This window comes from Hakea prostrata, chromosome 5 (assembly GCF_041222555.1).
Source record: "Hakea prostrata isolate BN-2017 chromosome 5, UWA_Hpros_2, whole genome shotgun sequence".
Classification (NCBI taxonomy): Eukaryota; Viridiplantae; Streptophyta; class Magnoliopsida; order Proteales; family Proteaceae; genus Hakea; species Hakea prostrata.
The window spans coordinates 2,343,745-2,370,312 of record NC_142604.1 but is presented as its reverse complement, the minus strand read 5'-3'; the positions used below and the strand labels follow the sequence as shown (position 1 = coordinate 2,370,312).

Genomic DNA, 26,568 nt, shown 5'->3' with positions numbered 1-26,568 from the left:
CGGTTCGACAAATCGCAAGAGAGTACAACCGATTCAAACACAAGGTTGGATACGGGGTAAGAACTCACTCACCCACCGTCGAAGAACCGTTCGTGATGATCGAGAGTTCGTGACGAGAGGAATGCTCGGGAAGGACGGGCTGTTCGTGATGATCGAGTAGCACGAGATGATCGTGTTAATCGAGGTCGTGATCATATTTGTGAAGATCACCCGACCCAGATTGGTCAAGAATTGGCCAACATCAATGAGAAATTAGGGCGATCGGCTAAGGGAAGAATAATCGAGGATATTTACTCGGTCATTCGGAAGACTCCTTTTCTTGAGCCAATCATGCGGGATATCGGTTTCCCCATAACTTCCGTTTGCCTACCTTCTCAACATTCGATGGCTCCGGAGATCCAACAGCTCACATCGGCTATTACCAAATGCACCATGGCGTTTTCAGTAATTCGATGAAATTTTATGCAAGGTTTTTGGTTCATCTCTAACCGGAGCTGCACAAAAGTGGTTTTCTAACCTCCCCTCCGGAAGGATCGTAAACTTTGACGAATTGGCGCGCCAATTCATAGGGCGATTCCGAGAGGAATACAGTCACGAAAACGAAAGAAACCTTGTTTCATGTCAAACAAGGAAAGAGCGAATCGATCATAGAGTTTACGAAAAGATTCAACAAAGTGACGATGGAGATAGAAAACTTGGATGAACAAGTAGCCGTAATCGCTCTATTCACGGGACTCACTAATCGGAAACTCCCGGAGTTATTACTACAGGATATGCCTGCGACTTATGCCGAGTTGGTACGAGAGATGTCGAAGCGAGGCTGAAGTCATAAAGATTCTAGATGCGCGCCAAGGAGATAATAAAGTCTCCAATAAGGAACAAAAGGCTCTGAGCGAAGCGAAGCCAAAAAAAAATGTTCGCGATCGGGTTGGAAAATCCCAGCGTTGGCGCCAAAGGTCCTCCGGTAAAAGTGAGTACACTCCATTGAATGCTCATCGGGCTGATATTTTGAATATCCTCAAAAGAAAAAATATTTTAAAGTGGCCGCCTAAAATTCTTTTGAAACCCGGAGAGCAAGCAGGATCGGGAAAATTATTGCCGATTCCACAAGGACTATGGTCATACTAATGATCGTCGTCATCCGAAGGCGGATATTGAGAGATTGATATCTCGGGGACATCTGTCCGAGTTTGTTAGCGAGGAGAAGGGAGGAGCCACGTGAGCCACGTGCGGCTGCTCCATGTAGAGGGATCGTTCGGTTAGTTCGGAACAATCGAGGGAGGCCCCGAAGTCTAAGAAAGGCAAGGAGGTGATTGAAGCTACTAGGTCACCGATCCTTACCATCTTCGGAGGACCAGAGCCCGAATCACTCCGGAGTCTCGAAAACAAAATCCAAATTTGTTGGAACCCGAGAGAGACGCAGAAGCGGAAGAAGCTGAATGGTGAAGATTCTATCACCTTTAGCGAGGAAGACGAAAGAGACGTTTGTTTACCTCATGATGATGCTATAGTCATCAAGGTAGAGATTGCACGGCGGGAAGTGCATAGAGTTTTGATTGATACAGTGGTCTGCAGCTGACCTAATCTCCTACGAAGTGTATCAAAAATTGAAGGTGGATCGGGACTTAATGAAACCTTCATCCACACATCTATATGGCTTTGCGGGGTCATCTGTTGTGGCGGAAGGATCGGTCCGATTGGATTTATCCATTGGAAGTTTTCCTAAGGAAACAACTGTCCGAATCAATTTTTTGGTGGTTCGAGAACTACCAGCCTATAATATGATTCTCGGGCGACCATTTTTATCCAAGATAGGTGCTATTGTTTCAACAAAACACACGAAGATAAAATTCCCGACTCGATATGGGAATTGGTCAAGTCTCCTCGACCGGAAGATCTCTCGGCGGTGTTATGTTGCCTATTTAAAAGACAAGGAGGGTCCGAGGAAGGTAACTCGCCCTCCCCATAGAAGTTCGAGATGATCGGGAAGAGACAGAGATGCAAAGGCCCGAACCGATGGAGAAGCTGGAGCAAATCCAGCTGTGTACCGAGGATAAGAAAAAGATTACTTATATCGGGTCCGAAGCAGTGGAAGAGTTCAAAGATGAGTTGAAGTTACTTCTTCAACGGAATAAAGATGTATTCGTAGGTCTGCCGAGGACATGCCGGGAATCGATCGGGCCATTGCGAGAGCACAAACTCGGATAGACCCTAAGGCGAAACCGGTGATACGAGTAAAAGAAGAAATTTCTCTATTGAAAAGTATGAAGCCGTTCGAAGCGAAGTTGAAAAACTTAAGAATTCTGGTTTCATAGAACCAATTGAGTGCCCAACTTGGTTGGCCAACGTGGTGATGGTGAAAAAGGCGAATGGGAAGTGGAGGGTGTGTACAGACTACACAGATCTAAACAAAGCTTGCCCGAAAGATTGCTGCCCGTTGCCTCGGATTGACCTCTTGATAGATGCGACTGCAGGATATGAAACTTTAAGTTTCATGGATGCCTACTCAGGGTATAATCAGATCCTTATGAATAAGGAGGATGAGAAGTATACAGCTTTCATGACTGATCGTGAGAGCTATTATTACAAGGTCATGCCTTTTGGCCTGAAGAATGCAGGAGCAACATATCAGAGGGCCGTCAACAAGATTTTCAAAGAGCTCATAGGAAAGAATGTTGAAGCTTATGTTGACGACATGCTAGTGAAAAGCTTTTCAAAAGCAAATCATATTGCAGATTTGACTGAGGTTTTCTCAGTACTAAGAAAACATCAAATGAAGCTAAACCCAGAAAAATGTGCCTTTGGAGTCTCCTCGGGCAAAGGCAATAGCACGAACTCAACATTATCAAAAAAGGATAGCGTCTCATTATAATACTCGAGTGAAGAATCGTCGGTACTTAGCCGGAGATTTGGTGTTGAGAAACACCCTAGCTTCCGACCCGCGTCACGAAAGAAAGTTGGACCCTTCCTGGGAAGGACCTTATAACTACTGTGCAGTTTACTCAGGGGGGAAGTGGGGAAAGAGATGAGTAATCAAAAAACTCACTTGTTCAGAAGTTGATAGAGCTGTTGTTGGAGTACGAGGAATACGGAAGCAGGCCGAAGGACGAAAGGTCGCTTTGGCACTTTAGCAAATCTAACTTGCAGAAGTCAGGATAGATGGAGAGTACCCATGAAGGCTTTAAATAGCCTCAGGTATTAAGACGACGGTTGAAGGCTAACGACAACCGACGACCTAAATCGAAATGACGCTTCGAAATCCGCAGAAAGCAAGATCAACGGTCAGAGGGATGCCACATGGAAACATGTGGAAGCGAGCACCTGATGCAGAGATACCTCCAATCGTCGCACCGCCATTAAAATAACGGATGTATTTCCGATTCATTGGAAACAGTGAATGGTATACAAAGGCAGGAGGAAAACGTTTGAACTTCGCAGAAGGGAAACGTGCGGACTTTGCAATAAATGAAGTAGTGGGGAAGATTAATGCATCTTCCCGAAACGCATCTTCACAATTTTTCTACAAGATTATTATTCGGCGAGGAATGAAAAGTTAAGTGATAAGTTTTATCATTAATACTTTGATATTCAAGGCAAGATTTTGGCAGGAGACGGGGAAATATAGAGGCCAACATGAAAAAAGAAATGTCTATTCATTAAATTGAGGGTAAATCTTTACAAAAAGACAACTCCCTAAGCCTTTTCTTCATTGTTGCCCGAGGGACCCTGGTCGGGAGAACTTTTCTCGGGATCATGAGAAGAGCCTTCCTCAAGAGCGGCATCGGCTGAGTCCTCTACAGCAACAACTTGAGACTCGGCTTGTGATTTCTCCTCTGGAAGTGCCGGCTCGTCTATAGGTATGCCTCATATTGAGGGTCAGCTGGAAAAGGATCATCTTCTTCCTGAGCCCAGTCCGGGAGATCCATACCAACTTTTCCGAAGACCTCTTTGTGGCATACCTCACGAAAAGGAGCAGTGTCGAAGGCAGGGATCGATCCAAGGATTCGCTCCCAAACGTCGTTCTGCTCCATGCGATAAGCTTGAATGTTGTAGAGACCTAGCAGCTCGGTGAAAGGTATGCTGTTCAGGTATTTCCGAATGCACTCCTTCCGAAGCTTTGGCATAATATGCTCGGGCTTGCTCGGGATCGCCAACTTCTGATGTTCTTCGAGCTCCTTATTTTTGATTTCAAGGCTGTCACCAAACAACGTGGCAGTTGCTTTTTGCTTCCTGGCCTCGCGCTCGGCAGCAGCGGCACGAATCTTCGACGCTTCGAGGGCTTCCTTGAGGGAGATCACTTCTTCCTCATGCTTTTTCTGCAGCTCCACGGTAGCTGCAGTCAGCTGGTCTATTTCAGAATTGGCCTTGGCCAATTTCTCTTCACAAGTTTGCAGCAAGGAGCTGGTGCGACCAACCCGGCTCGATGCTTCCATGTGTTGATAAAAGCTCAACACAACATTCCTGGGAAGGCGGAAGATATCAGAAGAAGTCATAAGAAATTATGAAAACATAACTAAGCAAGAAGACCGGTACCTTGTAGAGTGACTAACAAAGGAGGTGTCATCCAGGGCTTCAAACTCCTGGCGATCATAAGGAGCAAGACTGAGGGAGCTCCATTCTGCAGCTTTCTCGGGATCCCGAGTAACCCTGTCGGTCATCTTCAGGGTCCACTGTGGAGTGAAGACCTCCTCACCATCCGTCGAAGCTTTGGATTTTTTGTTGGAGGGAGCATCAATTGTGTCATACCTACTCTTGGTTCGGGCAGAGGAAGAGACATTAGACCTCTCCACCATCGGTTTCTTCCCTTTACCCGAAGCATCAGCTACAGGTCTGATATTCCTGATACCCCTATAAGAGGGGTCGGGAGAGGAAGAGAAGCCTCTTGATCTACGGTCAAGACCACGGGCGATCGTTGCCCGGCTGTGTCACAACGGCCCTAGCGGCCTTCACCCTGAGGCTTTCGGGGTTCATTCTCGGGAGGCACACTGCAAAGAAGAAGGACAAGAGTCGGAATTCAAAACATATCACTTCAGTCAAATCAAAGGATGATGGTTAGAAGCTCACAATGAGCCAAGCCCCGATCTTGAAGGATGGAGTTATACTCCACTTCAAATCCATGTATCTCTTGATACCACGGAATGGATTTGATCTTCCGATGGCCGCCTCGTCTTCTCTGGATAAGGGAAGGCCCCGGTTACTCTCTGAAGAAGAAGTAAACCTCCTCCAGGTGGTTGGGAAGTTAAGATTTGATGGAGGCGCTCGACAGAAAAAGTATCGTTCGCGCCATCTTTTGTGGTTAGAAGGGCAAGTTCCTTTGACAAAGATGCTGCCCCTCCAATCAAGTTCAGCCTTATTGCGTTTGGAAAGAAAAACCCATCTGGGAGGATGGGAGATAGAAAGAACATGAAAATGTACAAACAGAGAAAGAGATGGCGTAATGCCAAGCTCAAAACACAAACCCAAGAAGCCGACGATGAGACGCCAGCTATTGGGGAGGAGCATTCCGGGACAAATGTTCCAGTGATTCAAAACTGCAGAGAACAAAGGATTAAAAAAGGGAAAGCGAACCCCGCTTTCCAGTGCGTCTATATACAGAGAAAATTCACCCGAAAGGGATGAATCAACCCTCTCATCGGGGTGGGGAGCCCTAACTCGATATGAGGAAGGAAGATCAAAATCTTGGACAGCTGAAAGAAGGGTTTTCTCATTATAAATGGAGGGAACGAGAGCCAGGTCCACCATTGGACCCGGAGGTTTGAGGCTGCCTAGAAGACTCGACAATCTTGGAAGATCCAGGACTCGAGAAGGACGGGGAGAAGTTTCGTTTTTCTTTCAAAACATTTTTGAGAAACTTCAGCGAACTCTTGCCAGAGGACAGTTAGAGTTTTGTTATCACTATCCGACCGTTCGTGAGCAGGAGAGGCAAAAGCATCACTGCTATTACCAACAAAGGGTACTAAAGAAGCCCTATCGTCCGCCATTACTCGTTTCAAGAAACGACAAAAAGAAAAACAAGAAACTTACCGATTCGGTGAGACGGAAGCTTGAGAGCGAGGAAGGCGCAAAGCGGACAACAAAGGTTCAAATTCCAGACGGGAAGAATGAAACCTACGAAGACAACGAACCGCTTTTAAAACTCCCGCACGAGTGTTCGGGAATCGAACGATCGAGATTGATTCAAAATCAGCGATCAAGATTGAAAGACGTTTTGAAAGTTTGAACTCACGAATCCGAAATAGGCGTTCGGAAACCGTCGCTTGGATGACGTGAGCCACGACAGATCAACTGCAAGGAGATATGTGGCTTTACACTCACAACGCTCGAGGAAAAGTGACCACCGCATTAAATGTGATATGACATTTAATGAAGCACGCAGAGATTATCATCTGACGACGAACCCAGTTAAAACCCAAGCCCTCGGGATCGACCGAACGCTTGGTCTGGGGGGCTCGTGATACGGAGGGATTATGATCAGACCGGGTTCATACCTGGTCCGACCCTCGACCCCAGTCGAGACGGAAAGAACCGATTCGCTCCCGAGCAAACCGGATTCAGAAGATGGCTTGTTGAAGAAGAAAGCTTATTCGGTCGCAAGCGTGCCCTAATCCTACTTATGGATTAGGGTAATCACCCTAATGATGGCAGACTCGAATTGACGGCTGCGGATAATCATTATCGAAGGGATAAACATCGTATAACCTAAAGGTTATCTCAGGAGTCCTCTACTAGCCCAAAGTAGTAGAAGTCTATTGCTCAACGGATCTCACTGATAAGATCCAACGACTACCCGAAGAAGGCTCAAGTGCATCCAACGAAAGAGATTAGAAGGTACACTCTATATAAACCTCACTACCATACAAGGTGGGGGATCAAAAAAAGAATACTATCTGAGACTCAGGTTCAGATACATACTGATAGACCTAAACTATCAGCGATCTGCTATCTAGATCACCTTTCCTAGTTCTTCATTCCTTAGCTCTGCGCTTCTAGCAGAGCCGTTTGTGATTAAGTTCATCAACTGACTTAGCCTTCGGAGGTGGACTCCCGACCCCAGCGGTCGGGCCACATCTGAAGCTTTCGTTTTGCAGGACATCACGTGGAGATCCAAGGGCTGAGCAGATTTTGGACGCATCAATTGGCACCGTTTGAGTTTAGGAAGGAGGAGATAACTTTATCATGCTTGATTCAATGGAGTTGGGGAGAAAACGCCGTTACCAAGTATTCATCCGTGTACCACATGAAAAATGGCTGACTAGGTATGGAAGGTTTGGTAGAAGTCCCATCAAGATGGATGGTAAGACCATGAGCACCAACAACAAGGGAAACTGAATGACACCATTTAAGATAATGTTCCCACTGAGTTTTATAGTGGTCATCTGAAGTAAAGAAAACACACGATCCAATAAATGGGAGAGTGTTCAGATGTACTAGAAAAGGGAGAGGGGGTGGAATTAGCCATCATAAGAACAAGAATTCACTTGAATTTATTAACAGCTCCCTGTAACTATTTGAATTTACAAACGACCCACTTAAACTCGGGATATGGAAACCGCAACTAACTCACTTTGATGGAGAAAAACCTTACGATCAGACAACTAATGATGACACTTGTGAATTGATCCAACGATTGGCAGGAAGAGGTAAACCCTATATAAATAAAAGCATGACACGAAAGAAAGGTAACCGAATCGTTTTAACTCAATTGTGTCCTTCAATTAAACTCTGCGACTTGTTAGAGTTTTTTGGTGGTGCTCTCGTTGACTTAACCATCGGAGGTCACTTCCTTACTGTAGAGTCCTCGTCTGATGTTCGGCCTGCAGGAATTTTAAGGCCTCCGACAGTAACTTAAATTTTGGACGCATGATTTTGCATCGTTTTTGGGAAATGGATCGAAAAGCCATTGTGGATACCAGATCAATACTTCAGAGGAATCATAATCATATTCGCCCACCTTCGTCCCGAGAGATCTAACAACACGAAGAAAAGAATTATCAAGGGGGACAGTCGTACGATTAGAATGGGCCAAATGCAGGCTCAATTCCTCATGATGCAAGTTCTACTTTGAAGGATGATAATGCGCTTAAGGGCACCGAGCAACCTGAATCCTTACGATCAAGAAGAAGCAAATGGTAGGTTTGAAGAGTTGAAAGCAAGTGTTATCCAATAAGAGGTCGTTCGCTGCAGAGAAATAGGAATACAACTGAGGGCAAAATTTTTGGTACCCCCTCATAGGAACTTAAGGCAGTAAGACGCCGCGCAGAAAACATTCAGGAGTACGAAAAACCGAGGAGCTCCCACAGAGGGATGTTCCCAAGGTTTAAGATTGGTCGTAAGGCAGTCGAAAGGGCACCCTAACTCACGAGAGAGGCATTGAGACGCATTCTACCGCGTCCCAACGGTCGTACCCGGTTATGTGCGTACACCTATTGCCAGAACTATTTAAATCGATCGAAAACTGACGGGTATGAGCTAGAAGGTGTTCACAAACTAGAAGGGACAACTTACGTGGGGCAAGTAGACGAATAATATTTACCCGATCAACAAGGAGACCCCGTTTGTGGACGCAATCGCAAGGTACAAATGTCCCCACAATTTTAGGCTCCCGATCTTTTCTCTATTTGATGGGGGTGGGGACCTAGTGGCCCATATAAGTTATTATCAACAAGAGATTGTGGTAGCCGGGATTTTAGATGAAACGAGAGCGGCCTAGAAGTGGTTCTCGAACCTGTCCTCGAGAAGAATAGTTGATTTCGACAAACTTGCTGAAAATTTATTGGTCGGTTCCAAAGTGGTATATAAACGAGGAAGACTGAAGAAGCTCTTTTTACTGCCAAACAGTCTAAGAATGAATTCGTTCGGGATTATCTACAAAGATTTAATAAGGCAACAATGGAGATCAAGAATTTCGATGAACAAATATCAAAAGCAACCCTTTTTACCATACTTTCCAACTGGCGTCTTCTAGAATTGTTGGTATAGGATATGCCGACCATGTTTGCCAAACTTGTTCAAAGGTGTCAATTAGGCAGAAGTCACAAAAATCCTTGATTCCCGACAAGGTGAGGCGAAGGTAGCCAATGAGTAGAAGGTGTTGTGGGAGCAATGAACGATCCAGCTAGAGGCAATGTTCGCCCGATCGTGCAAAATAAAAACCCTTGAGTGCTTGACGATCGAAGATTTTGATGTAGATTAAGGATCAGGACATACTGAGGTGGCTGCCCAAGATGGTATCTAAACCTGAGCAAAAAAACATGAACAAGTATTGTCAATTCCTTAGGGATTACTGGCATTACACCGATGATTGCATATATTTGTAGGAGAACATTGAAAGATTAATATCCTAAGGGCATTTTGCCAATTATGTGAAGCACAGAGAAGTTGACCGAGAAAGGAGAACGGCTGTAGGGAAAAGAAGAACGGTCGGGTAGTAGAGACCAAAGGGCTTGAGTTTCCAATTCAAAGAAAGGAGAAAAGTGATAGTTGGGGCAATTCCTGAGAAGGCTAAAGGCAAAGTCAAAGTACGTGGGATCGGGAGAAGTAATAAAGTGAAGAAAAAGACCAAGCTCTCTGCAAACAATCACTTTCGTTGAGGAAGATGAAAAGGGAGTATTAACTCCCTATGATGACACAATTTTCGTCGTTCGGAGGTGCACCGTGTGCTGGTGGATACATGGTCTTCTGCGGATCTGTAGGGTCCTCAATGGTAGTAGGAGCAATGCAATTGGATTTAACAATAGGGACATACCTGAGAGAGACGACTGTACGAGTGAATTTTCTAGTTGTTTGGGAGTTGCCTGCATAAAATGTCATCCTCGGAAGACAATCCTTAACTAAATTAGGAGCGATTGTGTCAACTAAACTTATGATGATCGAGTTCTTGATAAAAAATGGTGTTGGCAACGTTACTCTTGATCAGAAAACTTCTCGACAATGCTATATTTCCTACTTGAAGGGAAAAGTTGGAGTAAGGAAGGAAGAATGGCGGCTTAGGGTGAATAACGGCTTGGTCGGTAGAATTGAGTGAGTATCAGGTTGATTTCAATCCCTGAACGGCAATAAAAGCACAAGCATTGATTGACTTTGTGGTCGAGACGACTTCTCCTATTTCAAAGATTGCCGAATCTTAGTGCTCGAAGAAGTGGGACATTTATGAGAACGGATAGAGCAATAAACATGGCGCAGGCGCTGAAATCTTATCAAAGAGCTCGGGAGGATTTGTTATTTGGTATGCTTTTAAGTTCAAGTTTGAAGCAAACAATAACGAGGCTGTGTATGAAGCCTTCCTTGCTGTGCTTCGGTTGGCAAAACTGCTCTTCGTCTTAGAAATAGTTATTTTCAGTGATCTCAGTTGGTGGTCAACCAAGTTTAAAGAGAGTTTTGGGAAAAGGGCCCTGACTGGCTAAGTATCAAAAGATGATGCATGCATTAATGAAGGAGTTTAAGAAGGTTCAGGTCTCCCAGATCCCTCGAAAGGGAAACAAAGTGGCATATAAGTTGTCGAGACTGGCAAATGTGAAGGTAAAGACTATAGACTTGGTGTACATAGAAGAATTGAACTTACAGAGGATGGGGACCAAAGAAATGATGTACCTAAAAGAAGAGTGATGTTGCATGGACCCGATCATTAAATATCTTCGAAATTATCAGTTATCTAACGACCAAAAGGAAACCCTTTTAAGAAGGATGCGAACTGAAAGGCCACTTTTTTAAATGGAAGACTTTATCAAAGATCTTATAAAGGACCATTGCTATGATGCTTGGGACCCGAGGAACTCCCGAACGTATTATGGGCCAACAAAACTATATTTCGAACATCTACTGGAGAGACACTATTCAATTTATCTTACTGGTTAGTGGCCCTATCCCTAGTGGAAATAGTGGCTACGATTCTTAGAGAAAGAGAATTTGAAGAAAACCTGAACGAGGAAGGTATGTTGGACAACCTAGAATTCCTGGATGATGTTTGGGCAAAGACAATAACTAAAATCAATCAATTCCGTAGGTGTATTTTATCTTACTAGAATACCCAAGTAAAGCGTTGGCAATATTATCTGGGAGATCCTGTCTTAAGAAACACAACGGCTTCAAACCCTTAGCACCAGAAGAAATTGGATCCTTCATATATAATACTAAAGCAGGTAGGCTAGGGGGCTTACTGATTGAACTATATAGCAACTGGCAGAGAGTTTGACCGATCGTGGAATGCTAGAAAATTGAGAAAATTTTTTCGTTAGTCTTTTTATCAAGATTATTCCTCACACCAAACCTGTTTTGAATATGGGGCACATGGTTAAATGATTAAAACTAAGGACGGATTCAAAAGGTCTCAATACACCTTACATATGGTAACCGTCAACATTCGGGTCCACCGGCATATGATAGGGATTCTAGCGGATCCTTTCGGCAGCTCCCAACTTCAGCTCCTCAAAGACTTAAGCATTACAAAAGTCTATGTGAATACCGATAGGGAAAGAAGGATCCTGCTTCAAAATGGACCTCCAGCCTTCGTTTTGACCATCATGATAGGCCATGGAGTTGTAGCGGGCCAGCACAGTGAACGGCTTATTGTTTAGGTACTTTTGAACACATGCCTTTCTGAACCTCAACAGAAAGTCCTTCAGGAGCAGCAGCAAGGAGAAGATATTGTAGATCGTCTCGCTTTGTTACGTAACCTTCGACTTTAGCATCTGAATTCGAACGCACAACTTGAAGCCTGTCCACTTCTCGCTCCCTTATGGTCTTAGTGGCCGCCATCAAATCAAGTCCAACCTTACGAAGTTTGGTGTTCTTCGAAATGGTCTTCATTTCCTCGTCGTGACGCCAAGACCAAACACTGAGGTGACCAAGGCTCAACGAAGCTTCCATATGCTAGTGGAAGTTGTTCGTGAGGACCCTGCAACCAACAAGAGATCAGAATGCATAACACAAAGTAGAACAGAAAAAACAAAGAACATTTCCGATTCAAAATTTTTACTTGATTGAAGAGTTTACGAAATCTTCGTCGAGGAAAGTACTGTTAGCAAGGATACTACCCTACCATGTTAACTCACTTTTGGGACTTTTGGAGAAGACGACTCATCTAGGAGGGTTGGATTTGCTGAGATGGTAAATTGAGAAAAAAGAGGCAGAGAAAGAAGGATGCCTAGTTCAAAACAAAGGACTATCAAGTAGATGTTGTGAAGCCAGGTGTTCGGGAGAAGCATCCTGTGACACAGTTGGCAAATGATTGGATATTTCAACAAATATAAAACAAAAGGAAGAAATATGACCCCTCCTTTTAGGGTATCAATGCAAATTGAAAACTCCTTGGGAGGGTTGGAATTAACCCTTTCATCAGAATTCGAGACTCGAAGGAGATAGGAAAAAGGGAATAAAAAATGGTCAGTAATGTTGTCCACTTCAGCAGGACGAATGAGGGAGATAAAGAAGTCGGGACCATTGAAGGCCTCTAAGAAGGTCGGGAATCGCTAGCAACTGCCTTGTTGAAGGCTTTGTGCTTTCGGGAGTTTGGAGGAAAAGTTTCTACCCTTCATATTATTCGTTGGTTGTTCTATACGAGAAGACTGGGCTAAAGCACCGAACCAACGGTCGGTGATCCTAAGTTCTTCTCCTTAGAAAATTCAACAGAGGTTGAAGGGCTAGATTGGTTATCTAAGTCGTCTCCTTCGACCATTTGGTCGATTGAATCATCCTTAGATGTTCTCCCACTACCCGTTATTAGAGAAGGAAAGGGGTGTGCCCTAAAGGGTTCTAAAAGAAAATTGAAGTGAATGGGGCCCTAAACGAGCAGAAATGGTAATCCCCAAAATGAAAATGAAGAAGAAAAAGAGAGGAAGAGAAGAACACTGGAGGAAGGGATGGAAGAACTTACTTGTTAAATACTTAAACAAGTGGAGCAAGTTGAAGTTGATTCTGGAAGACTTGATGGTAGAGATCGTTTAAGAGCATATTGAAATCTTCAAAACAAAGGAACTCAAAAATGGCAAAGTAAATAATTGAAATGTAAGTAAAGGTGGGGTTTCAATAACCTGAAAGATGGATTTGGACGAACATAATCAATTCAGATCTACGATCGAGAATATGTGTTGGTTCGGGACTAAGAAACCAAGCAAGATTATTCCAAGATCAACAGCTAAATGTAGGTGACGGTTCGAGAGAAAGGGCGGTATGATGGCACATGTTCCCAATGGGCATGTGGAGTTAAAAAGCTAATCGCGATGAGTGAATGCGGCTCGAGAGGACGTCACGCTTTTGGGATTTGAAGACCTATCGAAGGAAGAACAAAACCCTTTTTTGAACATATCTAGTTGGAAGCACCGACTCTTAGTACTAAAGAAGCAGTTCCACCTGATGAATTTGTGTCTAATCTAGATCTGCCTATTGCTTTGAGAAATCAATGTAACACATGCACTAAGCATCCAATCTCTAATCATATTTCATATCTGTCCTAGGGCTTTATTTCCTCTTTGACCTCCATCTCTATTCTTAACTCCTAGCAGGAGGCAGTGTCTCACTCAAATTGGAAGAAGGCTATGGATAAGGAAATGGAAGACTTGGGAAAAAACAAAATGTGGGTGCAAGTGGGTGTTTTTAATAGTGCAGATGGTAGCATTGTGAGGAATAAGGCGAGACCGGTAGCCATAGACTTTACTCAGTTTGGACCATTGTCTCATGTGCTACCCAAGAGTGGGATCTTCAGTATTTTGATGTCAAGAATGCTTTCCTACTTGGAGAATTTCTAGAAGAAGTATATTGGGATATACCCCCTGGATATTCTTGTCCTAAAACACATAGGAAAGTATGCAAATTGAGGAGAGCATTGTATGAACTACAACTGTCCACTACGGCTTGGTTTGGGAGGTTTTCATAAAGTTGTGGTCTCCTATAGCTACAAGCAGAGCAATGCAAACGATACCCTATTTATTAAATGGGGAGGTTCTCATATTACAATTCTTCTAGTATATAGTGGATGACATAGTCATTACAGGAAGTAGTGAGAAAGAAATCTCAGCCGTGAAGGCCTTCTTAGGGATAGAGTTTGAGATAAAAGACATGGGCAAGCTTAGGTATTTTCTTGGACCAGAACTGGCATATTCAGCTAATGGTGTTTCTTTGTCTCAAAGAAAGTATGCATTGGACCAAAAGAGACTAGGATGGTAGGGTGTAGACCTTCTGAGACCCTAGTAGAATGAAATCAATAGTTGAAGTCAAAGGAAAGAGAACCTACTGATAAGACCAGCTATCAAAACTGGTCGGGAAGCTGATTTATCTTTCATATACCAGACCCATTTTCACCTCGCAGTTGGCCTTTTATTCAATACATGCACGATCCTTACTCCTCGCATCTAGATGCAGTGTACCATATCTTGAGGTAGATTGACAAGCATTTTTTCAATGAGAAGGTCGAGTTTGGGCCTATATAGATTTCATTTGTCACATATGATAATAAAGGAGCTGATATCTTCACCAAGAGCTTGAGTGTCAAATTATTCAATAGCATTCTTAGCAAGTTGGGCCCGATAGACATCTAAGCCCCAACTTGAGGGGGAGTGTTGTAAGTTAAAGAATGGTAGTTTTATCTTCTTAGGAGTTTTATTATTTTTTAGTCCCAATCTAGTATTCTTGTATTCTTCGCTTCATTCTAGTATTATAAATAAAGTCATGCAGTGTCATAATTGTTGAAGTATACGTAAATTTGGAGTTTACTGTTCACGTGAACAGTGAAAACACTGTTCACGTGAACAGTGAAAACAGCTTTTACTGTTCACGAGAACAGTATTTTGCTGTTGTTTTGATTATATTTTCTTTTTCTAATGTGGGAATCTTGCTACATAAGTTTTGGGAGTTTTTTTAGAACGCATAGTTTCTATTTTGGTGGTAGTTTCTATTTTCAGAACTTTCTATTTTAGGAGTTAGGAAATTACTAAAGCTGTAATATTATGTTTCCTTCTTCTAGAGGACAATTACTTGTCTCTCAAGTTGTATTAGATTCATGAGAAGTTATAAATATTAAATAAAAGTGCTCTGTGATTCTAGACTCTTTAGCTAAGAATCACAGGTCTTTTCTACTGGTTCTTCATCTCTCTTCTCTTCTTCTTCTTCTTCTCTCTTTTCTTTGTTCAAGTTGAACTGCTATTTTGATTGTTTAAAGCTTGTTTTCTAACAATAATGACATGCAAGGATTTAGCAATTATTCCATCAGAATCCAATTGGGTGGGCGGCCAGAGTGCAAAGATGATTTTCGTTGCATGGAGTAGATGCGATGAGAAGTTGAGGGCAACCATCATATACTTCAAGGGTCCACTTTAAGGTTAATTAAATTCAGAGAACTATGGAGCTATATCAAGACGTGGCTGGAATGAGTGTGCATGGGAAGTGTAGGTGTTGTTGTAAAGCTGAGATTTAGGAGCTAAGCAAGTTGGTATTAAAGCAGTTGGGATTCAAGGGGATGGTAAGGGGCATAACGGATAACAAATTTGATGAACTCAAGTATGTTGTATGGGAGTTCCAAGGGTAGATGAGCACATTGAACTCAAAACTTTGTTCTCTAGCTCAACATATGGAGCAAGAACAAAGCAATCCGAAGTTTAAAGTGAGCTTCAGGGCTTTGTCTTATGCAAGGGAAGGCTGTGGAGGTGGGAGCCTCAGTCGCTGAAGATTACAGAGGAAGGGTTTGGTAAATACATCGATTCTAAGTAGAGAAATGACGGCACATCGTGACTTCTTCCCACGATAACTAGAAATGCTGATTTTCAGTGGCGTGGATCCAATTGGGTGGGTGGCTAGAGTACATTGATATTTTTCATTGCATGGACTCAACGTCAATGTGAAGTTGAGGGCAGGGTCCAGCTTTGTGTTGGTAACAGAGGATTGCAAAGCCTTATCGAGTCATGGTTGGGGTGGAGGAGATTTTAGTCGCCACAGATGATGTTGTCACAAAAGGAAGTGATTGGCTCTTGTCATGGAAGCTCAGTTTTAGAGTACATTTCCTAATTCGAAGCCATAGCGGTCATCGTTTGAGTAAGGGAACAAGCCTTGTTGAAGGGTGGCTCTATTTTGGGTTTGATGAAGAAAATAAAGGCTGAAGTACGAGTCTTCTAAGCAGGTAGCTCAGCCCAATTTATGGATTTTGGCTTCAACCACTGTACATGCAGTGTGGGAATGATGCAATCTGGAGGCAAAGGATTTTGGCTTCGCCCACTGGATACTGAGGATCCCAAAATACCGAGCCCTACCTACCTACTCACCGCTGGACCAATTGATTGATTTCAGGCGTCTCTTTGATTAACCAAGTGATTTCCACTGCTTCAAGCCACTGACCGCCAAATCAGACGATTCAGACCCATACATGTTAGCCCAATATCAGACCCCATTGCTGCCCAATCAGACCATACATGTTACCATGAGAGTCGTCAGGCCAAGTATCAATTACTTTTCGACCCCAGTGTTGCTGGTTCCAGAAAAAAAATGAAGGTTGGAGAATGTTATGTGTGGAGGGCCATGCTCTGCACTATAAATGCAATCCTGGACAAGTTCTTCATCCCACCATCTATGAACTTTGGATGAGTTAAGGGGAGCAGCAGTATTTAGTAAACTTGACCTCAAGGCTGGGAACCATCAAATCAGAGTGAATGGGGAAGTTATTGAGAAGACTACCTTTAGAACACACAATGGACACTATGAATTCCTCGTTGTGCTGTTAGGATTCACAGATGCTCAGCTACTTTCCGGTCACTAATGAATGAGGTATTCAAGTAAAACTATAGAAAATTCATACTTGTGTTTTTTAATAATATCTTAGTGTTCATGGGAGTCATTTGCAAATTGCCTTCTCACTGTTAGTGCAGCACAAATTGGTGGTGAATTCGAAAAAGATGTCCCTTTTGGGGTCCCGGAATTGGAGATGTTAAGCCACAAATTCTGGAAATGAAGTTGCCTCTGATTCTCAAAAAATAAAGTGCATGTTAGAATATAGCCACCTCCCAGTAATTTAAAGGCTTTGTGTGGATTTCTTGGGCTGGCTGGTTATTATCAGAGATTTGTAAAAGATTACGGGAAGGTTGCTGCTCCACTCATACAGCTGTTAAAAGAATCTTTGTTTGGAATGGAGAAGCCATCAGAGCTTTTTTAGACACTTAAGGAGGCAGACTATAGTACCAGTTCTTGCAATGCCTAATTATAGCAAGGACTTTTTGGTGAAGGCAGATCCATCAGGTCTTGGATTAGGTGTAATACTCGTATAGGAGGGCCATCCAATAGCATATTCGAGTCAAAGATCTGTCCCTAAGAGCACTAGCCAAGTCAGTCTATGAGAAGGAGTTGATGGTGATTGCGGTAACCAAATGGAGGCGCTATCTAATAGGTCAACGCTTCAAGGCTAGGACAGACCAGCGTAGCCTGTGATACCTCTTGGAACATGTAGTAGCTGCTGATTAGCAGAAGTGGGTTATGAAGTTACTGAGCTACAATTCTGAGATCATCTACAAACCAGGAGCAGAAAAGAAAGCTGCCAATGCTGTACGGGAGACTGAAGGTGAATCCCACCTAGGTGCTCTCACCACCAATGTTTGGCAAGAAGCAGCTGATTGAAGAAGTGAACAGTGATAGATACCGGCCCATTATTCATGATTTAATTAGTGGGACAGCAGCTAAAGCCACGTACCAGTTGAGGAATAGAGTTCTGTATTATAAAGGTTTGGGTTGTGGTAGCTAATGACTCCCCCTTGATCCCTAAGTTGCTGTCCGAATTCTACGCCGCTCCCTCTGCATTCGGGTTTCTTATGGACCTAAAAGCGTATTGTGGCAGTTCTGTTTTAGGTTGGCATGAAAAAGACCATCTGTGATTATGTGGCAGCTTGTGATACTTGTCAGAGGAATGAGCATCAGTCCAAGGTTTTGTGGCCCCTACCCAATTGTTGAGAGAATAGGACCAGTAGCTTGTAACCTAAAGATACCAGAAACCACACAAATGCACCCAGTCTTCCATGTTATCCCAGAAGAAGGTCATAGGTCAAGATATTCAGCCATAATTGCTACCCAACTGCTTGGCGGAGGACTATGAATTTACACGCATAACTGAAATGCTACTAGCCATCCGGTGTGCAGACAAAGGGCTGCCGCTGGTTTTCATCAAATGGAAGCATTTGCGGCATTGTGAGAACACTTGGGAGTATTTTACTGAGATGCACCAGCAATTTCCTGTCTTCAGCTTGAGGACAAGGTGAAACTCAAGGTGTGGAGTTGATAAGCCCCTGGTTTCTTGAGTTTACCCACTAATAAATAAATTCAGTGAATAAGCACCATGCATAAAGAAATAATGAGGATAAAGAGGTCACTTGGAGAGCAAGGAGAGGGGCAGTTATGGTTTGGAGGGGTTGAATTGGCCTGGGAGAGGCTTTTGAAAGGCACGACTAGATAATGCCCCAACCTTTTCTGTTGGATTGTACAATCCACCTCCTTTCTCTTCCAAGTTTCAAGGAAAACCACCATTTCCCTCATTAAATTCTCTTTCCATTTCCCACAAGCTTCATGGTTTCTATTAATCTTGAATTACAATGAAAAAAATTGATGCTTTCTTGTCCTCGATGTTTTCTTTCTCCAGAGTAAGTTCACATGCAATTATGCCATTAAATCTTAAGCCCATCATCAAAAGCTCCAACCCTTCCTCTCTTCTCTCTGAAGATATATGTAAACCCATCTTCATCACCTGAAACCATTGCCATGTGTGATCAAGGGCCTGTCACCATCTTTCCTTGTTTAGGTATTGCCTTGTAAGATGGTATTCTGGTGTAATCTCCTTTTTCTGCCTCTTTGTCGGGGTGGTGGTTCTATGATAGAAATCAAATTCAATCTTTAACCAAAACGATTAAGCTGGTGCCGTAGGCTTAGAACTTGTGTGATTTTATTAGAAACCTTCATATATTTTTTTTAGATGAATAAAGAATTCCTTACCAAAGGAAAGAGTGGGGTAGTAGGAAGGAAATATGAGCGAATGCAAGGGCTGAATTCAAAACTAAAGAGGAACGGTCAAAGTCGAAAGGACTGCTGGAGAGTAATTTGTGCCTCTATTATTTTTCATTGCCCCCCGCCCCTACAAGACTTGAGCCCAGCAACGAAATCTCCATCCCAGTGGTGGCCATCTAGTGGAGCGGTTGGTTCTCCTGCAGCCTACATGATTGGGAACCCCACTTTCTTTTAGATTAACATCTTGCATTGCTCATCATTTCTTCCTCCTAAGAACTAATGGCAGCCATTTCAGTTTCTTGTCTTGTTCTAATTTTGATTCTACTTCTGCTGCAGTGGATCCAGACGATTACATGCTGCAACTCAAAAAACACATGCTCCAGTAATGGAAAACGAGATTCAAATACGCAAGTAATCCTTTCACTCATTTGCAACTGCAGACCTGGAGAATGAACTGAAAAAGTAATCCTTTCACTCATTGGAGGTGCGGACCTGTTGGTGAAGCTATTAAGGGTTAAACAACAAACATAGGGCCTCTTTTTTCCCCAGTGATGGCATCTATTGTCATTGTTAATGCACACTGATTCATCTCTGAAGTTCCATGATAATGGAATAAGTATCAGCTGCTGCAAATATTGAGGCCTCATCACCCCCTTCGTATCCAAATGCAGTCACCATTCCAATGATTTCTATCATCCATCTGTAGGTCCAGAACCTTACGTACAGAATGTGCAAGATCTCTGAACTCCGGTAAGTAAAAAGTGTGCTTTCGATATGATTGTAAGCTACATACTTGTCCTTGTTTATTCATTCCCACTTGGACAACGTATTCTTTTCTGGATTTCAATTTGGCAATTATCTAGGGATTCAAATCTCGTATTCGCCTCTTTTTTTTTCTATCTAATTTTGGGTGATTTTCCGAGATTTGCTCAACAGTTACGGATGAGAAATCAGACCTATGGATCACTGGGATATAGTTTTTAAGTTAAAATCAAATGTTGTGAAGCATGATTTACCGTTTAAGTTTCCTCTCAAATTATGGACAACATTATAGTGGTACTGCATACTGTTGCACATCATTTTTTTTTTTTTGCCAAAACAAAAAAGTTTGTTGCACATCATATGTGACGTGGAGAATGTAGATGGTAATAATTTAGCATGCAATGTACGGATGTCAAGTGATATTCGAAAGGGAAATTGTATTTGACCGATTAACATTTGTTGTTTCACTGAAGATGCAATGCATTCATTTATTCTTTTTACCTTCGAATTTGTTGAACCTTGAGTCCAAGTTCCACAAAAAGTGAATGAAAAATAACCCCAAAATTCTTAAGAGGTTATTAGTTTCCTAGTCATATATCTTACATTAATGAAGGTTAAGCATACGTGGCAAAGTTTTTTCTTTAAATTAAGCATATGAACGGTAGCGCGGAAGCCAATATTTGTTAGAAACATCTTTGGAACTTAACTTGTTGAGATTTATGCAAGTCATGGAGATGTCGCTTAAATATGCAAGAAGTATCTCAATCTCGTTGAGGTCTGCTTGTGGGTGCATTGCAACGTATTTTTAGTTATTCCACCTGACAAAACCTCACCGCATTGATAAACTTAATCACTTCAATTGCAATGATAGTTCTCTACTTAATATTAACGGGTGGATTGGCGACTCACCTTCTACACTGGCTATGCACCAAATCAGGGACTCCAAGGGTCTATGTGGATAATTAATCTTAACTTTTGATTCCAATCTCAAGATCCAAAGAAGTAAAGTGCCAAAGATCATAATCTTTTCTTCGGCCAACCAAATACGCTTTATCCAAATATGCTCCCAATCAAATTTCTTGAATTCTCTGGTGGTTCAAGATTTTCCTGTAACTAAGATGAAGATTTGCCAAACTCCATTTCTTTTTTTCATTCTCTCTTAGGATAACCCTAAATTTGTTAGTGAAGTGGATGCGAACCTCACCTCTCAGTGCAGAGGTTATGGATTCAACCTTTACCAACAACATATGTAATATCCTAATCCCCCAATTTCCCTATATATAAAGCATCTTGGTTACAAAAAAAAAAAAAGGAAAAAAGAAAAGAAAAGAAAGAAAAAGAATGATTGCGGCCTAGAAAAAACATCTAGAATGGGGAGGAATCTGAACCACTCAAGATTTCATTGGATGCATGATTGCATAACCTTCCATTTGTGGTACAAATGAATAACAAATATGTACAAAGAATCTATGCCCTAGCTTATCCGTTTCAACTATGATTCAAGCGCAGCTCGAAAATGCCCTTCAAAATTTTGTGGCTCATAACTTCTCCGTTTTGACTCCGTATTGAGCACCTCATGGCTATATCCTTGCCAATTACCCCCAATATTAAAGTTTCCCATATTAACAAATCTACACTATCTTATGCAAGAAAATGGAAAATAACTCAAATTGACCAAAATGCCTTTAAATTAAGATGACCCATAAGTCATCCATTTTAGCCCTGTAATGAGCTTCAATTGTGGCCCACTACCAATAACGGGTCATATCAGCAAATCTTCATCGTTTTTCATTATGACAACGTTAAATAACTCCAAAATGTCAAAATTCCCTTTAAAATGAGGTGACCCGTAACTTCTCCGTTTCGACTACTTATTGAGCACCTCTTGTGGCCATGTCCATGCCAATTACCCCAGCATTCAAGTTTCCCATATTAACAAATCTACAATGTCTTATGCAAGAAAAGGGAAAGTAACTCAAATTGACCAAAATGCCTTTAAATTAAGATTGACCCATACCTCATTCATTTTAGCCCTGAACTGGGCGTCAAGGCCGCACTACCAATAAAGGGTCATATCAACGCATCTCCATAGTTTTTCAGTATGACTACGTTAAATAACTCCAAAAAGGCCAAAATTCCCTTTAAAATGAAGTGACCCGTAACTTCTCTGTTTTGGTCTCCGATTAACCATTGGCCACGACCATGAAAACTTGCCAATTACTCCTACTGTTCGAATCTACTATACTGAAAAATCTACACTCTTCAACATGATATCGAACATAACTGAAATCGTTCAAAATGCCTTTCAAATTTGGGGTACCCATAACTTCTCTGTTTTAACTCCAAAATTGTAGAAATCAAATCCATCTAAGGGTAAAGGGGTTCCAAGTAGTATTTGTTGATTTGGAATGGGAACAAGATTTCATTGAGTTTCAATGAAGGGTATAAGTTTGGTCCTTGAATATAAAATAAAAAATAAAAAATGCAATTATATTTGGTCTTTTTAACATAAACCATTAGATTGAAATGGCATACATGGTACAATTTTGACTATTGCACCATAAGGGTATTTTGGTCGTCAAAATTATGATTTGCACTTAATTAGTCATTTCTATAAACCTCAAGGGAGCCCTATGCAAAAAGGAACTTTTTTTTGACTAAAAGTGATCTAGACCAAACCTTGGGGGTCCAAATGAAAATTACCCTAAAAATAATCATAAGATAAATTAAGTATAATACAAATGAAGATAATAAGATGGATGAGTGGCAAAACTGTGAAGGATGAGATAATGAATGATCATATTAGAGTTGGCTTGGTAATTGTTTCCATAAGTGATAAGCTTTGAGAAAGTTGCTTAAGATGGTACGACCACATTAAGCGAATACCTATAAATGCTCTTGTATGGATAAGTTATCTAATCCATATTAAAGAAATTATAAGAGCTAGAGGCATAATTAAAATAGCCTTAAAAGAAGTAGTGATAAATGATATGCCTAGCTTAAACCTTGTATCTAACATAGCATCAAACATAACTTATTGGAATGTAATAATCCATGTAACCAACCCCATCTAGTTGGGGTGACGCTTATTGTTGTTATTGTACTATTTTCAAGATTAAGTAACTCTTGATTGTATATTTTTTCATAACAAATTTATAAGAATGTGAATGTATATTTTTTCATAACGAATTTAAAAGAATGTGAAGGCTTGTAATTACAAATATTTGTCAATGTGATAAAATTTATAAAGTGCTACATAATTCACCATCTTTTGTTTGTCATTGACTCATTGTATTGTTTGTTAACACTCCCTGCTGTATTTGAATTGATGCTAAAACTTAATAATTTACTATATTACTAATATATTGATGCACGAGGAAAGATAAAACGGTGTATTGTGAGAGTGCTATGCAACTTAAATGTGTCAATTTTAAATGATAATAACATAAGATAGTTTATTTATTAGCTACTATTAAAAAAAATAATTTAATCATACTATGGAGATGATTCATTTCAGCTTAGCCTCATGGAAATCATCCGTCTAATTCTTGGCATGAGAACTATCACTCTGATTGAAGCCATCCTAAAGTTTTATACGTCTAATTTTGGGTCTTCCAAAATATTATTCACATTGTTTACCAAAAAAACAAAACAAAAAAAATTATTCACATGCAGTTAGTTCTACATCACTGTAGACTTGGATTGAACCAAGTATGAAAAATTGCTCTGTTTCGTTGTGTCGGTGGCTAGCAACCTCACTGACATGGTGACATATTACGATATATCGGACGACATTTGGAGGGGTGTCAATGAAAAATCGACTCATAGTTTAGAGGGGCATTTGGAGTCATTTTAATTTGAATTTGATTGTGCAGCCTAGCTTGAGGCCAATAAACACATTGTGATCGTTATTTTGACCTAAAACATCATCTAAACTGATGTTCCTAATTGACACATGTTCGACTGTATAAAATTCTGCTTGGTCGACGCAAATAATATAATAGTCGATGATAATGAAACATAGATTCTAGGAAAATAGAGTTAAAATAAAAGAAACAACAGAGAGAAGTGGCATTGACAGTATGTGGAAGAGGGGTGTCGTGTCGCCACACTCCAACATGGCAATATATCACCGATACTCAAAACCATGGACTGAACTAGAAGAATGGTTGTAAGAAAATGACATAAAAAAAATATTGAAATGTTTCAAAACTTGCTATATTTACCGAAAATATAAAAAGTAAACAAAAACCCTAAAAAATTGCGCAGACTTGCTTCCCGCGCAAAAATATTTAAAAAAAAGTGTACCGCTTGTGTTGCAAATCTGAAGGACACATTTCATTTACGGAAAATTAAAAATAAAAGAGAAACCGACTTATTCAATATATATTTCTTTCAGTTTTCTTAAAGCGTCTCTTCAGTTTCCACAGAAGAAATACGACTTCATCGCTGAGGTTTTTCGCTCTCCCGAACTCCAAACCTCCGATCCCAACCCCCAACTTCTTCCTCTGATAATCTACTTGTATTTTCGATCGCCGGGCGACCACGGCTGTTCATCTCTGTTAGAAGTTCTTGAGCGTTCGCATTTCTTCGGCTAACCATGGTTCGCGATCTTCTCTTCAATCCCTCTTATAATAGGATTTTCTAATTTGTTATTGAAATGAAATTTAGGGTTTGCTATCTGGGATCGGAAGTCGTAGGGAGAAGAATTACGCGAAGAAAACTGAAGCGAGGTCGTATTTCTTTTCTTTCTACGACCGATCCCACGATCCCAATCACCAACTCCTTTCTCTGCTATTCGTTGCTACTTGCTAATAAGAATCTTATCCTACTTTTCTTTTCGATCGCGGCTGTTAAGTTCTGTTCGAAGTTCTTGAGCATTCCCGAAGATTGTAGGCTTTTTCTCCAATTGAAACTTAAGGTTATTTTGTATATCATTGTTTTCCTCACTTTAATATGTAAGCTTCAACTCCAAGAAAAAAGAAGTTCATCGCTTCTTTACTTTTAAGACTGCGGTCGACGTTCATTCCAGTCGGAATTCCCCAAGTTTCCCTCTCTCTCTTCTGTATGTGTCTCCGGCAAAGAGTCGGACATAGCTTCTCTCCCTTCTAGTACTAATCTGATTTTTTTCGTTCCTACGTCATTATTGATTTGTTGATTTATAGTTCTGTCTTCTACCGTTTACCCATATCGACTTCTGCATTTCAGTTGTATCAATTTTATCTCTGGTTTTGATTTGGTAAAATTCTGCGCATATCATGGTACTATGCCTGTTGTATACTTTCCCTTCAATTATGGCATTTGTCTATCACATTAAAGTTCAGATATGTCCATGTGCCTCATCTACCACCACCGAATCCTAAGGTGAAGATCTTGTTCGATGTTGGGTGACTAATGTAGTTTCTTAGATTGTTAAAATGAATGACTTATATTCTTAAACAACTAGAGTTGCCTGTCTTTTAAATGTCATACCAGGGTCCTCAGCTTAACACTTTTGTGCAAACATTTTCTTGTAATATAGTAATCCTTTCAGTTACTAAGTATGATGTTTGGATTGGCCTCTACTTACAAATTACAGCCATTTATTGAGATTCTTGTGGTTTTCTTTTTCTACCCTCTCTCAGTCTAGGATGATTGTCCTACCAGAGCTTGTACAGAAAGAAGTCAGTCAAGACCATGCATGTGAAAATGGTGAGTTATTTCTGCTGGTTTATGTATTTGTCAAACAACACCATCCAATGTTTCTAATTTTTCTATTGTTTTACAATTTCCCCCCCCCCCCCCCTTTCTGAGTGCCCTGTAATGGGCATTAATTTTCTGTTGGTAGCATTTGCTGAATATTTCACTCCTTAAATATTGTGGAATGATTCCTCATAATCATGATTCTGTTCAGTAGTTCAATATAAATTTAGTAGACATACTGAGAAGCTTTATGTCATCAAAGTCTTATAGTTAAACTTATATGTTTGTTAATATGAACTTCTCTTATATCTAAACTTATATGTTTGTTAATATGAACTTCTCTTATATCTAAACTTTTTCTCTTTAATAAACTGTTCGATAAGTAAGTATGAGATTCTATGTAGAAAACATAATTCATGAACATGGAAGAAAAGTTGGAGGGTAGTGCATAAGAATCATATGAAGATTGATAAAGTGTTAAAGAATGTTGGTTGGGTTGACAGGTTAAGGTTGTTTGAAGCATATTTTTTGGAGTTAGGATCATCTAATCATAATAATCCAATGCGTTTGAGATAATAGAGGAGTTTAATTCAGGTGCTAAACCATTTTGATTCTTCTAGAATGAGACCTCTTAGGTTTACTACCATCATGGTGTAAGAAGAGGATGACAAAAGTCAATAAATACTGTTTGGACTCCTTGGTAGGCCATGTCGGCTGATTACGATATGTAAAGATTGAGGTAAAGTTGTGGAACAAAGAAGAATTTGGTTGTACTTATCTAATAGTGAAGGAAGCTAAACAGAAGTTACGAATATTCAAAAACTACAAAGTAGTTCACCCTTGGATGATAAACTACTGGATTAAGAGAAGCAAATGTGATGTAGTTGGCAGCACTACATGAAGAAAAAATCATAAAAGAGTTGTTTGAGGAGTAGTAATTATAGTTTGGAGACAAGAATAACAGTTTTTCTAAAAGGTGGTCAACTGTTAGCCGACTCGTGATAACATCTTATAGTTCAAAGACATTAAGGATTGATATATTGAAGTCCCCAAGGATCTGTAAGAGGAGGTAGCTGATTTTTAATAGGCTAAATGGGTCCCCAAAGATTGATAAAGTGTTAGAGAGTGTTGGTTGGGTTGATAGGGTAAGGTTGTTTGAAC

The 26,568-nt window shown here is 41.0% G+C and overlaps 2 long non-coding RNA genes across 4 annotated transcripts in view; both read left to right on the top strand.

The window, feature by feature from the left end:
- Positions 1-20,485, top strand: part of LOC149014362 (uncharacterized) — a 68,355-nt gene extending 47,870 nt beyond the window's left edge. The window contains exon 3 of the long non-coding RNA XR_016173658.1: positions 19,300-20,485. This is a non-coding gene — a long non-coding RNA (uncharacterized LOC149014362). The remainder of the gene's footprint in view (positions 1-19,299) is intronic.
- Positions 20,486-24,134: 3,649 nt separating this feature from the next.
- Positions 24,135-26,568, top strand: part of LOC149014361 (uncharacterized) — a 72,094-nt gene continuing 69,660 nt past the window's right edge. For 2 of the 3 annotated variants that reach the window (XR_016173650.1, XR_016173649.1), the window contains exons 1-2: positions 24,135-24,328; positions 25,350-25,416. This is a non-coding gene — a long non-coding RNA (uncharacterized LOC149014361). Of the gene's footprint in view, positions 25,090-25,349; positions 25,417-26,568 lie in introns of all 3 variants that reach the window. The other variant, XR_016173651.1, reaches the window with a different exon arrangement.